This window comes from Capra hircus, chromosome 22 (genome assembly GCF_001704415.2).
Source record: "Capra hircus breed San Clemente chromosome 22, ASM170441v1, whole genome shotgun sequence".
Taxonomy (NCBI): domain Eukaryota; kingdom Metazoa; phylum Chordata; class Mammalia; order Artiodactyla; family Bovidae; genus Capra; species Capra hircus.
This window is the reverse complement of record NC_030829.1, coordinates 29982190-29994787: the sequence shown is the minus strand read 5'-3', so window position 1 is coordinate 29994787 and position 12598 is coordinate 29982190. Positions and strand designations below refer to the sequence as shown.

At 38.8% G+C, this 12598-nt stretch overlaps 1 protein-coding gene across 6 annotated transcripts in view; it reads right to left on the bottom strand.

Moving 5' to 3' along the window:
* The window catches only part of FOXP1 (forkhead box P1), a 624629-nt gene that overhangs the window by 609725 nt on the left and 2306 nt on the right, over nucleotides 1-12598 (bottom strand). The window lies entirely within an intron of this gene.

Genomic DNA, 12598 nt, shown 5'->3' with positions numbered 1-12598 from the left:
TTGTTTGTTCTGTGAATTTTCATAGGTCTCTTGAGACTTCAATTTTACTTGTACTTTTTTATAGATTATGTTTCCCGGGCCATTTATACTTCAGGTAACCTGGGTTGGTTGTCACAGATTCCCAAAAGTAGACATTTAATACACAGAGCAAGCATGTATTCACCACACCCCTAATTTATGCTCCAAACTGCAAACCAAAATGTGCTCAGTACAACCATCAGAGTCCATGAAAAAGAAAAGATATCACTAGTGGGTTTCAAGAAGAAATGATGAGACTTGTACATCTGTGACCTTGCAGGCTTGAGAAAATCTGAGCCACTGATTGAAAATCAGTTTCAGATCCTCAGCCTAACACTACTTCATTCACAATATACACCTCGAAAACATGCACACACACAAATGTATATACACACATGGCCTAACACAAGCATTCAGAGAAAAATCTTGCAGCTCCAGAGGCTTATTAAGTATCCTTGGTCTCATAGATGCTACAAACATCAGACACACAGGCTCGTTGTGATGGTGCTGTTCTCAAACGGGGTTTATTTGCAGAGGAAGAAAATACAGATGCATACACTGGAAGACCAAGTACAGGCATACCTAAAAGGCATTTCAGGATCAGTTTCAGACTACCGAAATAAAGCAAGTCACATAAATTTTTCAGTCTCCCAGTGCCTATCAGTGGGATGTCTACACTAGACCGTAGTCTAGTGTGCAACAGCACTCCTGGTGTGAATCTGAACAAATGTACAATGACATGTACCCACTATCATGGTATCATACAAAGTATTTTTGCTATCCTAAAGTCCTCTGAGCTCTGCCTATTCATCTCTCCCTCTCCCGACGACCACTGATATCTGTATTATCTCCACAGCTTTGCCTTTTTCAGAATGTCATGTAGCTGCTATCACATGGTATATAGTCTTTTCAAACTGGCTTATCCCAGGTGGCTCAGTGGCTAAAAAAATTCGCCTGCAATGCACGAGACACAGGTTCAATACCTGAGTCGGGAAGATCCCCTGGAGGAAAGCATGGCAACCCACTCCAGTATTCTTGCCTGGAGAATTCCAAGGAGAGAGCAGCCTGACAGACTATAGTCCACAGGGTCACAGAAAGTCAGAAAGGACTGAAGCAACTGAGCACTCTCACACACATATATTTCACTTAGTAATATGCATTTAAGATTCTTTCACATCTTTTTGTGGCTTACCAGCTCATTTCTTTTTAGTGCTGAATAGTATTCCATTGTCTGAATATACCATAGTTATTATTTATCCATTCACGTACTAAAGACATCTTCGTGGCTTCCAAGTTTTAGCAATTATGAACAAAGCTGCTACAAAGATTTGCCCACAGATTTTTAAGTTTTTTAATTGCTCCAAGAAAATATTAAGGAGTGTGACTGCTAGATCACAGAGTAAGTTCAGTTTTATAAGAATCCAACAAATTGTGTTCCAAAGTGATTGTACTATTTTGCATTCCCACAAGCAATGAAAGAGTTTATTTCTAAAAACACGGTTTCTGAACTATTCATCCTAAGACTCTCCCCAACCCAGTGACTCAGGTTCTTTCACATGGCACAATGAAAGTTCAAGAGACACATTCCATCCTTTTAAGCCTCTACTCCGCCTTCTAACACAGAGTCCTTGGTCAGACTTCTTGGATTTCCCCATTCTGAAGGCAAAGCTGTGCAGTGAGCCAGGCTCTGTGACCACCCATGATCTGAATTACGCACAGGTGTTCAAAAATATAAAAGAGATCCAGCATAATTAAGAGCATTAAGCAATCATCTCAGCCCAAGGAGGCAGTTGAAGAAAAAAAAGAAGAGTTTGGGCAGTGCTTTGAGAAATAAATTCCACAGCCTTTCACCAAGTTGAAATCTTGGCTTTGGACACAAATAAAAATGAGCCTGGCCTGATCTACGCTCCCAGTGGATTTCTGCCAGATCACAAAAGTTGACCCAACTGGCCTGGTTCTCCACCAAGGCCACCGCTGGAAAGGCAGATGGTATGGCTGGTGAGAACCAATCATGGATGGATAGGCCAGCAGAGAGAAAAATGGCAGAATGATGGCTGGCCAAGAGAGAGTCGGGCGCGGGTCTCTGCTACCAAGAGATCCATATTTACACTGCAATTTTTGAAAAATAACATTATGGTTAGCCTTCGATCTGATTGCCTTCTTTTATAGACTTCCATCCCCCTTTCCTTACATCCTATAAAACACAGCTAACTACTCTTTCATTTTCTCTCTTATCACTTGGTACTGCTATACAGTAGTGAAAGGACTGCTGACTCTATCCAGAGAATCATGTGTTTTAGGCATAAGTGCGTTAGAAACTTGCAACAAAGGAAGCTGCACCTAGGTTTTTCCCTAAGATTTCAGGAACCTGGAAAAAGATGCTATGTTATAAGGATGACTTCTCCTTAAATAAACCGTTACCAAGTATAACATTATTTGTCATGAGAAACTAAAAAAAAAAAAAAAAATTTAATTAAAGCCATTGTTTAATGGACAACACTGGCTCTAATGGGCCCTGTATAACACACACCCGTCTATTAAAAAGAGCGCTGTCCAAACATTCCCCCTTTGTTATATTTTTCTCCATTCCTGAGGGAAACACTATCTACCTTTACACTCATTTTGTTTAACATCCCCAGTCATTTATGCTATTTACTGAGTATCTGATATTCCTAATAAAATGTCAGTACAAATATCCAAGTTGCCTAGGAGGAAAAAGAAAGTTTTCCACCCTTCCCTGGATGGTCAAGGTAAACATTTCTATGGCCTGAGTCAGTCAGCCACACTGACACAAACGCCTTTTATCTTTCTGAAATTACAAAAGATCATCATTTTACTCCGCCATGAACCTAACTAAATCGATACTCTGTACACATCAAAATTAAATATGTTCTCTCTGCTCAAACTGAACAGTGTATTATTTATCACTAATATTTAATGACAAAAAAACCTGATAACTCTCTCTGATTATACCACTGATTTCATCTAGTTCCACATCATCGATTCTTTTGGTCATTAGCATAATCACAGAGAACCAGCTCCGGCTTAGGCAGCAAGTTTGATAACAGAGCTGAAAGGAGACACACACTACTTCAAAAACATGTTCCAATTTTCATCTGAGTGTATCTTTATTTGTGTGGCTTTCATACCATTAAAGATGCTAGTCCTTGAAAATATGAAGAAATCACTCTGTACACTGAAGAACAAGGTGCCTGTATCATATGTAACAAGGATACAGAAGTATAAAGTAGCTGTTAATTAAACATCACTTTTTAACTTGCTACTCCGCATATGTAACTGTTAGGTTCTAAGCCAAGTCTTTAAATACCTCATCTGCTTTCCCCTCTCCCCCTACTCACATATAAGAGATTAGCCACTTGATATATAATTTTTTTAAATGGCATTCTCTGGTAATGTTTGCCTTTAAAATGTTTCCCTTTACCCATAAAACAAACAAATAAATAGCAGCAACAAAAACAAAAAACCACTGGCAAATGAACACATTATGAAGACAGGACCAAGACTGACAGTTTCAAAGCCATCCTGCGTTTTCAATGTATGGGACTACAGAATGCTGCTGGGTTTTAAATTCACGTGTAAAAAGCTTGTCTTAATACTCAGCACTTTAAAATGTTCACATGGAAAAATGAATAAACTACAGCCACCTGTATTCACATGGATGAATTTTACCAATGTTAAACGAAAAAAAAAAAATCAACTTACCAAAGAACACATATAGGAGGATGCTGTCAATACATAACTTGAATATGCAAAAGAAAACCCTCTATTTGGGGGAATACATGCCTATGTATTAAAAGTATAACGAAAGCCATGGGACAGAAAAAGTCAACTGAGAGCAGAGCTCACCTCCAGGGGCGTAGGATAGAAGAGTAAGAACACGGCAGGAACCCTTCCAACCAGGATCAGAAATATGTTCTTTTTGAAGCTGAGCTGCAGGTACATGGGGGCCCACTGAATTATCTTCTGAATGACATCTTTTTGGTGTCTTACACATTTCAAAACAAAAATTGAAATCTGTAAGCATACAGTTTTAAGAGAAATCGCTTTGTAAGTATCTGCCAGACTGCTTTCCTGAAAAGTTGCTCTCAACTCAAAGATCAAAGTGCTTGAAGCCAAGGCGCTGCATTTTATTCCACAATCAGGGCACTTGTTAGAACACTACAACCCCAATATAAAATCCACTTGTACCATTTTCAAAAACGCTTACCACTACTGTAAAGAAGTCTCCCACCTAGGGACTCTGCCATGGGGAAGTACTCTCTGACACAGAGATGATTTCTGTAGCTAGAAAAAGCCACTTTCTTCCTTCTTAATTAAAAAAATATATATAGAAATGACATCTCTAAGTATCTTTTAAATTTTGAGTTGATACAAATACATGCATAGAAAGAGTAAGCTAGAATCACATCTCACGTATGATTTGGGAACACAAGGGTCTAAGGTAAATTTTTTGTCAGATGGGGAGTTGATCCCCCCGCCCTATCCACATTGCCATCCCCATCCCCAAATATTTAAGACTTGTGCTACCACTGCCTTCAGGACACAGAAGGGAGAAGCACCCCAGTCAGCGGGCAGGATGACTTGCTCCTACAAGTATAAGAATTTGTTGTAAGCTTTACCCAAGTTACTACGGTGAGTTTACTGTCAACAGGCATCACACTGCAACAAAAGCCACGATTTAGAAAATAAGATGAACACACTGAAGTGACTGAACCCTTCCTAAGCCCAGAGAAGGCAGGCAAAACAGCAGGTCTGCAACAACATGCCTGATGAAGCCCGTCAGAGAAAACCCAAGGCTGAACCATTTCCATTTTAATAGACTACCTTCTCGATAATTATTGGCAGCTGCACATGGACAGCGATATTCTCTCAAGAGGCCTCACCCGACCCCCGGCCCCCCCTTTTCAAGATTCAACTAGCTTCCTTCCAAATAATTAAACGCAGCAAACTTCCTATTAGAAAATTTCTAGAATACATCATTAAAAAGGGTCTGTCATTGATTCCCTTATGACAAATCAGCTAATTACTTAACTTTCTTAAAGAAATGATAAACATCCTTTCAATAAATAAGGCGCAGGGATTTAACATCATGCTGTAGATTTCACCCACTGGTAGCCATAACAGTGAGACCTTATAGCCTCAACGATGCACCTATTTTTTTCAACCAGTCCCGTTTTTCATCTTTTTATAGAAATCCTCTATTCACGGCTAGAGACACTCTAGATTGAAAACTTGGCCCATCAGAGATTGTTTTTTAAGCCCTTCAGGGTCTGAACAGAAATAAAAGAACTTTGTATTACAGGAATATTTCAAATGCCACACAAACCCAGAGTCAAAGCAACTGTGAAGTTCTAAACACAAAAACAATTGCCAACTTTTTTGTATCCATTAAAATCAAGCCACACCCAAAGTCAAATGGAATTTTTTTTTTTTTTTAAGGTGAGGGCATTTTGGACCAACACTTTATTGCTGGGTAACTTCAAAAGGCACATTACTAATACAGATGAAAAATCTCTATACAACTTTTATTTAAATAACTCTTTTGATCTTACTGGAGAGATCTTTAGCTGAAGCCCTGAATATTTAAACAAGCCTCCTTAGCATTTTATCTTCCTTTATCTCATAATCTTGGAGGATGCATTCGTCTTAGGATTCTGCTTGCTTTATTTGTGTGGCACTCTTGGCGAGGTTACTTCCATCAATATTCCTGCAGGCCCTATCACATACAATGAGAGAATTTCCCAAGATGCCTAGGGAAATCAACATACTTATGCCAGCAGAATTAATCTAGTGGGTAAACAGTTCAGATTTTTAAATTAAGACAAAATACGCAGAGAAAAAAATTACAGCACGCGATTTGACACTAATTGGTAGCTACAACGTGACAACGCCCATTGGAAACATGGGCGCAAGCAAGGCATTATTTGAAAAGAAATGTCTGGTAGTGAAAACGACTGGTGTTCCACATTGTTCCTACCACTCGGCTGAACTGTGAGGCTCTGGTTCTGCCTCTGTTTCTCTGAGTATCTAATGCTTCTTTTGGTGCTAGACTCTGAGAAGGGAACTCGTATTCCTTTCTTAAGTTTCCTGAAGTCCAAACAGTCAGGTTAAACCTGTAGGGAGAGTTGTAAGCTTTTCTCCAATACTGACCATTGAGGAGTCCAGTTCTCCCATGTTGGTGGGCATCAGAATCATATGGGGAGCATTTCAAAAACGCAGAAGCTGGCACCACTCCCGTTATGGCACATCCAGGCGCGCTGTGACTATGTCTGTGTTTGGAATGACAGCTCTGCTGCGATTCCAATCCTCATGCATACTTAAAAACCACCGGCTTTGATTCTTAATAGAAATCCAAACACATTAAAAGGAATGCAGGTCTCGAGATAAAAACAAAACATTAGTTGGTAAAATCTACATGGAGATAGAGATTTCCGTTTCACAGTCTTTACGAGCGGAAATTACTTGGTCCATGGGCCTCTGTTTAGTGTGCATCAGAATTACCCCAGGAGAGGTTTGTGAAAAATGCACATTTGCACATCAGTCAGCAAAAATTCTGATTGAAGGATCTGTATTTTAATAAATCTCCCCTAACACATACACATGCATAGTCACACACAATGTCTGGAAGCAGGTAAACAAGGAACTTCACTTTGAAACATGCTGAACTTGGACCAACAGCAACCCTCTACCACTTCATATATGAGTTACCACCTCCATCTCTTGTGTTCACCTGTCCTCAGGAGAGAAGCCTCCAGCTCCTCTGACAGGGTACCACCAGCTGAAGGGAGAGGCTCTGGGACAGAAAAAACACATGTCAAACTCACATCACTCCGTTCCCCACAAGAGCTGCGGTTACTTCCTGGGAGCACGAAGAACACCTTCAAAAGTCTGAAGAACAGCACACAGCCCCAGTATCCTTAGGTCTCTAAGTTCAAAGAACATACCTAAAATATTCCCCTAATTCACAGACAGGGTTCCAGGAGCACGAAAAGTTACATTATGATTCAACTGCAGAGACAGGAGGGAGAAAAGGAAACCTCAGAAATTCTGCTTTTGAGTTAAAGCTACGACTGCTATTCAGTGTACTAGCTGATAAAGTCGATGACAAAATCAGCTAAAACCAGAGAATCTGGAAGCAAAGAGAATCTGGCCAACTGTGAATGTCCACCTGAATTACTATTAATAAATAAATCTGCATCCAGAAATACAACTTGGAAAAACATCTTTGTCCCATCCTAAGTGAATGTCTCCTATTTCATATGAACAGGAATTCAATAATACCAAGTTCAGGTCCATTTTTCTCCCCTTAGTAAACTGTCCTCTAACATGCTAACCTCTGAGATCTCCAAACTCTTGAAATAAAAAACAGAATGACATGAGCTTTCTAACCAGTGACTCCATTCCAGCTTTTTGTCTGAATTAGCAGCAGTTGGAGGAAATAAAGCCATCACAGAGGGGTCCTGAGTAGAGATAACTAAATAATAAAATAGAATAGTTGAACACAACTTTGTATATGTTCATGCTCCTCTATTTAAGAAAATATATCAATTTTATTAAAATTGTCATTTGGAAACAAAGTACAATTAGCTTTGCACAGGGCCTGCCGAGATGTTCTGGAACACACCAGACATATGTAAATATTTCGTGATATCTGTTCCAATTGAGTAGACCTGTCAAGACATTTACAGGGTTTGACACTACTTCTGACTTTAATTAAATTTCTGACCAGATACTTTAATGTAATTTAAATAGATTATTAGTTGTCGGGTCTAATATAAATTTTGTTTATGATTTAGCTACTTTAAGTACTCTCATTGAAGAAACTATTTAACCCCATGAGTCCACAGCTTCAAGCATTAAGATGAGGCCACTAAAAAGCCTCCACTGCCCTTTGCACTCTCCCAGTAATCTTAAATTACTACAACCTAACGGCAAATACCGAGGCACCAAATTGAGCCCCTCCTCCACTTTTTTAAAAGCAAAGACCTTGCAGATGGTAATACAGAAAAACCCATGTATGCTTATTCAAGTTCCAGATTCTTTCTTCCAGGCAGCCCGTTCTCTCAGTGGCTGGCTAGGTAGGAAATGTTTTTCTCACTTTCAGTCCCATAAAAATCACTACCAAACACCTGTTGTGCACAAGGCAGGGCATGTATTAAAAACGGGCATCAGGGGATTTCAAAAAGAAAAACAAGTCTTGCAGAGACATCCTCAAGCTCATCTGGCTAAGAGATTTTCAAGACTGGGTAAAACAGTGCAAGAAAAAGGATGCAGCTTCTGGCACAACCTTCTTGTGAATAGGAGCAGACTCCTAAACAAGGCCCGAAAAAGTGCCTCAGTACCAACTGCCTGTAATTAATGAAAATAATTTATTAAAGAAACAAAGAACACTGTCTAATTGTCTTCCCTGGCTGCCATGCACTTTACCCCTATGTACTTCCTCCTTCCAGAATACCAGCCTTGGAGCCATTATTGCAAGAACATTATCTATGGGATGCAAAACCAAAGCACTTCTTGAAATCAAACGTTCCTTGCAGCATTTATTTTTAGGTTGGCAGCACAAGCCAAATCTGCTTAATTTCCATTAACCACATCGTCACATGCACATTGAAATAAACTACGTGGGTCTGGGGGGGTGGATTAAGTGCCATGCATAAGACACCCCATATCTGGCCAGGTTTTCCTTTGTTTCAGGAATTTGTCTCAACTCATGGCCTGCTGATGTTCTAGCTTTCGGCACCTCTAACCTTAATTCAGCCAAGCACCAAGGAAGAGAAGGATTTTTAAAAATCAGTTTAAGATGGCTCCTTGGAGAGCACACATATGGTAAAGTGACACAGATCAGTGCAACAAGACACAGGAAAGATTGTCAAGAAATTACACCAGCCCAAATGCAAACTTAACTTGGCTTGCTGGCCTGAGTTACAGACTCAGTAATCACCTGGTGGGATGACTACCATCAACTGAAAATAAAAAGAAAAATCCCCCACAAATGGTAAAAGTCTATGTTGGCTCACATATAAAGTTCACCTGTCTATTCAGCAGATGCCTCTCTTAAGGCTGTTTTCTTTAGAAAACAAACCTCTATTTGCTGGAGACCCTCATATACACTCAGTCCAAAAACGTACTTAAAAATAAAAAAGACAACAATACTGCTGGCTTAGCAAAAATGACATGACTATGAAGGAATTCTATAAAGGGACTATGACACCTAACAGGATAAGAAAGAAAAAGAAAAAAGCCCTAAGCAAAAAAATTTCTTCGAAAAACAAAAATACCACCTGTGCAAATCTAGCTATGCTCTGGAAACCTCTTTTCAGCCTCAGAGAAACAGCTCATGCCCGGTGCCTTGAAGTTGCAATTAAATTGTAGTAATTTAAGATTATCGGGCGAGCAAAGGGCAGTGGGAGCTCTTTGGAGGGCTTGCCTCCCCCACTTAATGCTCTTCAGTCAGGGGTTAAATGAGTTTCTTTAATGTAAGTACCTTAAAGTAACTGAATCATAAACAAAATTTATACTATTTTCTGACAGCCTGCAATCTATTTAAATTTTATTAACGGGTGCCTAAAATTATTTTTAAAAGACAGAACCCTTGCAAAGCCCTGTAAATATTCTTGGCATAGCCACTGAAAGTAATCAAGACTTTATAATACCTAAATGGAACATACATACATTTTGGGGATGCAGATTCTTTACAAGATAACATTTTAAAAGTGAGTTTGCATCTTAAGTAAAACCTGAAAACCAAATCAACAGCACAATAAGGTTGGCTGCAAAGAGGAAGCTGGGTTCAAAAGAAGTTGTCACATCTGTTCTATTCTCCTTTCTCTTCCTTTATGTTGGCATTGCCGTGGTATAAATATATTTGTTGAGGAAATATCTCAATTTTTCTGTTAATTTAAACAACTGCTGAGAACAGACACAGCCTTCAATAGAGCCTACAAATGCAAATATACAAGGCTGGGGGTAGAGTCTTAAGAGAAATAGGGAAAGAGTCAGTAACAGAAAACCATGCCCAGGCTCAATATTAACCCAGTTAACTTTTGTTATTGTTGGTACAAATGATTTAACTAGAAAATATTTATAGCTTTTCAGAAAACATTACATATTGCAGAAAATTGCCTAATAGCATCCATGTGTATGTTTAACTCACATTGTTTAATGATACAATAAAAGGTATATCCAATAAAAGCTACAGACTTTGAAACATGTTGGGCACTCTGGTTATGAAACTCTGACTTAGAAAAACACAAAGTGCTTACTATGTGATCAACATTTGTTCATTACAAATGCAATCCTTAAACAACAATTATTTTTATCCTTCTCTATGTGTTTATTCATCCTTTTCCCCACTTTGTTCTACTTAATTTAAAAAATGATATTTAATTTGGGTATAGTCTATACCTAAAAAGTGTTACACAGTTTATACTCCAGGATTTAAATATAAACACAAAATCTTTCAGATGTCCCCAGCAATACAACCCCCTTAATTTGAGGCAGTTAATCTAAAAAGTTGATGTTTCTTTCATTATACTTTGATAAACCTGTGAAAACAAACTGCTAAAGTGATTACTGTTACTACTACCTTTAAAAATGTAAAGCAGTTAAATTTTCCTAGACAACAAGCAAGGACAAGTTACAGAGAACTTGAATAAAAGTAGCAACGTGGTCATGTTGAATGTCAATCTAAAAAAAGAGGTTATGTCTAATCTGGAGAATGCTCCCTCTCGCCTTTTTAAATTCCAAGAGTGGGCTGACACAAAACTTCATCACCAGGATTTTCTTTTTTTTTTTTTTTTTTTTTTTTTTTGAGCTTCACATCAGATTTAAACCCTCACATACAAAACCTTGGCTTCCCTGACAAGGCAGATCTTCTAAACTTGATGTGAGAAAATGTTATCTAACTCTAGTGTAGGAGTCTAATGTTGGTAAAAAAGAATTCCACTGCACAGTTCTGGGTAGCAAGACAGCCTATGGAAGACTTAATAGCCTTTTAATGCCCTTTTGGGTATGTTTTGTTCATAAATAAGAATGCATTATAAAAATAATAACTTGTTTAGCTATTCAGCATCTATAAGGAACTCAGATCCTGCCTGGAGAAGGGTTGAGTATTTCCTTCCAAGCGAGGCTTTGCTTGGACAACAAAGATCAGCATTTGCAATAGTCCATTTCTGCATTAGTCAATATACAGCTTTGCTGCTAGATCGAATAGTCCAGGGTTCTCCGTGTAGAGCTCCTGACAACAACCCAGCAGCAGTTCTGTTTGATCTCTCCTGCTTCCTTAATTTGGGTTGTCAAGGTTCAGCAGTTGGAGGCTGTTTACTTTACTTTTTCAAAAAAAAGAACTGATTTTTTTTTTCTCTCTCTCTCTCTCATACAATGACTAATCCAAAGTCTAAGGAGGGTGCGGGGTAAGTGGGGAGGGATGCAGCTAGTGACAAGATGTTAAACATTCCCCCCTCCTTGCAGTAAGATTTTAGCTAACACCTTTTAATGGTAACTGGTTGAGTTCCTTTTTATATTTTTAATACTCTTTAATTGTATGATGTTTCAAGCAGGAAAGTCAGAGACAGAAAAGACTCATTCCCAACCTCTGAAACTGTGAGCCCAATTTTAATTTCCTGGCCTCAAAGAGATGGGTATTTTTCACTTAATAGAATCAAAACTCTAGTGGAATTCTCAAAAGATTTGATACATTTGTCTCTGGAACGGAAAATACCAGGAACTTCTGTGTCTCTGTTATACAGGATAACCCTTGGCAGAAAATACCAGAACTCTTACCATTTCTCTTCAAATTCTAGTTAAGATATTTCCCTAAATTGATTCTCACTGTGGAAAATACAAGGGGAAGGGACATGTAAGGTAAAAAATTGGAGATATTCTTCAATATATTTTCGGCAGGAGAAAAAATCTCTTAACCATCCCTTAGGTTTTTTCAATTCAGCTATTGTGCAAACCCTAAATCCTGAAGCCTACGACAACTAAAGGTAAAGTGTAGACAGTTTCAATGTATAGACTCCTTTCAAAGGGAATACAGAACGGCCCTCCAACATTCCAGTCTACAGAACAGTAACAAAAAGGGAAATCCAAACTTGGAAAATACCTGGGACCAGACATGAGAGCAACACCAGCCCCTCCTAAGTGGGCTGGAAAAGCTCAAATGCAACCAAATGAAATGTTTATATTAATTTCATTATTCTGTCCAAGCCTCGAAGGCTGGGGGCAGGGGGTGCACAGAGGAACAAATAAGTTTCATTTCGGGTTTTCTGGTTGAGCAAAAGAAAAGGAATTAAAACGAACGCGTAGGATGAGCCCAGACAAAATCAATACACTTTGTAATCAGCCCGGCAAGGGTATTTGGACACAATGACTTGGAAATAATTAATAGTTAAAAGGAGGGGGGGCGGGAGAAGGGTGAGAAGGGGAGCGAGGGATGTCATCATATTTTATCAGAGCACTTTATACTCCACGCTAAACTTTGATCTCTAGATTTTCGGATTTTGGAAAGAAAAGAGGGAAAAAGGAGAAAGTCCAATATTTCGAAGCACCTACCCGGCTT